Genomic DNA, 4,082 nt, shown 5'->3' with positions numbered 1-4,082 from the left:
GTTTAATATACAATTTCAGGGATATTTCTAATTAGTGACTTGCCAGGTTGTGGTCGTGAAGATGAAATTATACATCAGCAGCTGACTGACAGTTAAGTGACAATTTGTGGACAAAGGGACATGGGTATCATACCCTCCATGCAGAAAAATCATTCTTATCAGTTAGTTTTGCAAGGCTGACATCTGATCAAGTAATAAAAAGAAGGGAAATGTTGAGGCTTTGATCCATCCATCCATTTTCCAAACCACTTATCCTACTGGGTCGCGGGGGGTCCGGAGCCTATACCGGAAGCAATGGGCACGAGGCAGGGAACAACCCTGGATGGGGGGCCAGCCCATCGCAGGGCACACTCACACACCATTCACTCACACATGCACTTATACGGGCAATTTAGCAACTCCAATTAACCTCCGCATATTTTTGGACTGTGGGGGGAAACCGGAGTACCCGGAGGAAACCCCATGATGACATGGGGAAAGCATGCAAACTCCGCACACATGTGACCCAGGTGGAGACTCAAACCCGGGTCCCAGAGGTGTGAGGCAACAGTGCTAACCACTGCACCACCATGCCGCCCCCTGAGGCGTTCATAATGCAATAAAAGCAATTTGCCTTGAAGGCTTATTGGGAACGGAATGCACTTGCTGAAATGCTTTCTGTAAAGCAAACTTATACTTCACTGGCTGCAGAACCTCTAATTTGGCAGATTTTTTTTTCTTTTTTTCCGCCTCATAGAAAATGAAAATGAAAGTCTCTGATGAATCTCTCCCTTTCTCAGCCACCTGGTCAACTACTACTGCTAGCTGTCAGGCTATGCAGTCATCCTTTCAGCTCAAATATCCAGCCATAAATTCAACTTTAACTCTCCATATGGTGGCACTACAGAGCAGATCCAGGTCAAGGAGACTGGGCTTGATTCAGCATAAAGCGTTCAAACGCTGGCTGAAACACCCAACAGCCGCTCGTTTTGTGGCGTACATTTTGCTGACTGATTAAATGAATTAAACTGCCTGAGGGTTTGTGTGAATGTAATTTCCTGGTGGTGTGGAAAGCATCTCGGAAACAAAAGAGGCACTTATGTAAAGTGATGTGATGTGTGCCGTGCTCCACCCAAATACATATGGCTCCTCATTTTGTGAGCCAGAGATTAATTTCCACACGGCCTTTGTGGCACCGTGTTTCAGCACGCTGCAAAACAGGAAGATAAATGCTTTTCACAACATGAAAATGCCCTGGTGGAAGTCGGCATTCTGCTTGCTTTGGAAATCATAATGCGTAACTAAATCCAGCTTTGTCTCTCTATTTGTCAGTCCAGGAGCAGGAATGAACACATGACTGCCTTGATTGTCAGCTTGGGATGTCATGGTGCATGATCTGATGTCCATCTGAGACATCGGACGATTTGATTGTGACTCCAGATGTAACATTTGGATGGGTAAAGTTGTCTCTCGTGAGGATCTCTCAGATCCTTCCCTCTCCCTGGCAAGGGGAGTCTGGCAGAATTTAGGAGACAGGTGTTGAATTTACAGTGTCAGCATCTAAAGGATCAGAAATGCAGTTTTATTACCCGAGTGTCATTAGTGCATTAAGTCATAGAGAAACAAGGACCATATACACTGAAGTTTATGGTACTGTCAAATTCCAAAGGGCACATCAGATGGTAAGAAAGGTTCTTGATCCTAAAGTACTTTATGGGAGCACACATTTGTGATGAATGTTCTTGCTGTTTTAATTTGCCTCTTAGTTTGAGGGTCAAAGCGATGTCTTTTACTGTGTGGGGAGATGTGGCAATGATGAGTGAGTCATATTTCTCCGTCTTCCTCTCAGCGATATTTATTTCCAGCTCCTGGCGGAAAGAGTCAAAGTTTCAGTGAAACAACCAACGGTTTTTGCAACTATAATGTAGGGATTCTTTCCCGTGGGAATAGGAGTGCTGCCCATCAGTCAAACATCTCTGATGCAATTGAGAATGATCATTAACCCTCAAGAAAGATGGGGTTCTGGAAAAAAGCCAGCCTTCCCTCAATAGAGGAGTGATCAGGCCTGGTGAAATCTGTGCTACCATGAAATGTCACTTAGGCGTACTAACACCTCCAAAACCCCTGAGGAACATGTGGCTTTAACAATTTTCTTTGAAAGGAAAGGAAGCAAGATTTCGGGTAAATTCCAAGCAGTCCAATTAACACATTGAGTGCTTTGCTCCACAAGAAGTAGGAGGTATACAGGTGGAGCTATATTGAAATTTTTGGTCAAGCACTGTCTGTCTTTAAAGGGCAGTCAATATCGTTTTTGAAGCAGTTCTCACCCTTTGGTTAATGTGCACATTCCACTTTCCTTCCTCCCACAACTGCTGTAGATGTTCTGAGGGGGCGGGAGGAATAATAAACGTTTTATTTGAAATCATGGACTGTTTCTCAGCTAGAAGAATCTCCAGAGGCTTCTCAGTGTTATTAGCAGTTCAAAGTAATAAAGCCAAAGGCCTGATGCATCAGGGTCATGGAGGCAGCAGCCAAAATCAAATCAGACGACCAACCTTTACATCACTTGCAGTTCTGACTGTAAACCCCTCTCACTTACCAGTTAGCCTTCTAGAAAGTCTCAAGGGCTAGTCCAGTCCATGCCAAAGAAGGTACTTACTGCTGTTAATGCAAAAACCCAAATGACCACACACACACACATATATGTATGTATGTGGCATATGAGTAAGAATCAAGTCATTTCAAACAGCATCCAGTGTATCGTCAGGCAGTGAAATTGGGTAGTTTGCACATGATGATGGCCTTTGTTAATTAGCACCAGATGCTTCACACAAATGACTCTTGTTCACGTGCAGAGTATAAACAAGGTATAAAGAAGGTCTCATTGTCACTATATTTAAAGCTTGTTAGCAGGAGTGAAGCTAGTATGGAAAAACACCTTTGCAGTTAATTTTAACTCAAGCAAGTACATTTGTCTGTTTTTACTTCATTAATGAAGTACTGTGTATCATATCAGTATTTGTGTCTGAGATTGCTTGCTTTCTGTAACTTGAGTCATTGCGTTGCTGTTTGTTCTATTCGCCCCCACCATGCATCCATCACCCCATGACAATAAAATTTGAAACTTTACGACCAGACTGGATGTTACCTGGAATGTAAAGCATTAAGCTGATGGAGAGATTTACACATTAGGTATCATACAGCTTAAAATACTGTAAGAGAGCAGAAGATAACATCTTGTGTGGAACTACTGGCTCACGTAAACCTTGGGTATTGTGCCTTTGCATGGCTGCCTCCACAAAATGGTCACTCGGCAACAAAATATCCTACCTCAGTGTAGGGCATTGATGGGAGCTGCCAGGCCGCGCAGCACTGAATTTTCAATCCAGCATATGCCCTGTAAGCAAAGTTTTGCCTTACATACACTATAGGGACAAAAGTGTTGGGACACTCCTCTTAATCATTGAATTCAGGTGTTTCACTCGGACCCATTGCTACAGGTGTTTCAAATCAAGCAGTCAGCTATGCAGTCAGGTTCACAAGAATGGGTGGTTTTGAAGAGCTCAGTGAATTCAACCGTGCTACTGTCATTGGATGCCACCTTTGCAATAAGTCAGTTTGTGAAATTTCTTCCCTGTGCATGGTATTTTAACAAAGTGGAAGCGTTTAGGAACAACAATTACTAAGCCACAAAGTCTGTAAACGTCACCAACACTGTGTTGACCCAACAACTGCAGAATTAATCTGACACAAAAAACTGGGCACTTGGAGCTTCATGGATTGGGCTTCCATGGCTAAGCAGCCTTGTATCACCAAGCACCATGCCAAGTGTCGGATGGAGTGGTATAAAGCACAGCACCACTGGACTCAGGAGTAGCGGAAATGTGTGGAGTGATGAATCATGCTTCTCTGTCTGACAATCTGATGGATGAGCCTGGGTTTGGCAGATGCCAGGAGAACGTTACCTGCCTGACTGCATTGTGCCAACTGTAAAGTTTGGTGGAGGAGGGATAATGTTATGTGGTTGTTTTTCAGGGGTTGGTCTAGGCCCCTTAGTTCCAGTGAAGGGAACTTTTAACTATACCAAGACATTTTGGACAACT

At 43.7% G+C, this 4,082-nt stretch overlaps 1 long non-coding RNA gene across 1 annotated transcript; it reads right to left on the bottom strand.

Moving 5' to 3' along the window:
- Positions 1-1,608: 1,608 nt before the first annotated feature.
- LOC125742688 (uncharacterized) lies at positions 1,609-3,420 on the bottom strand. The gene is made up of 2 exons (XR_007398170.1): positions 2,307-3,420; positions 1,609-1,847 (listed from the first exon to the last, which is right to left on the bottom strand). It is a non-coding gene; the product is annotated as an uncharacterized LOC125742688 (long non-coding RNA).
- Positions 3,421-4,082: the final 662 nt, after the last annotated feature.

This window comes from Brienomyrus brachyistius, chromosome 5 (genome assembly GCF_023856365.1).
Source record: "Brienomyrus brachyistius isolate T26 chromosome 5, BBRACH_0.4, whole genome shotgun sequence".
Lineage (NCBI taxonomy): Eukaryota > Metazoa > Chordata > Actinopteri > Osteoglossiformes > Mormyridae > Brienomyrus > Brienomyrus brachyistius.
Note: the sequence above shows the minus strand (reverse complement) of the source record. Positions and strands in the feature narration are given on the sequence as shown.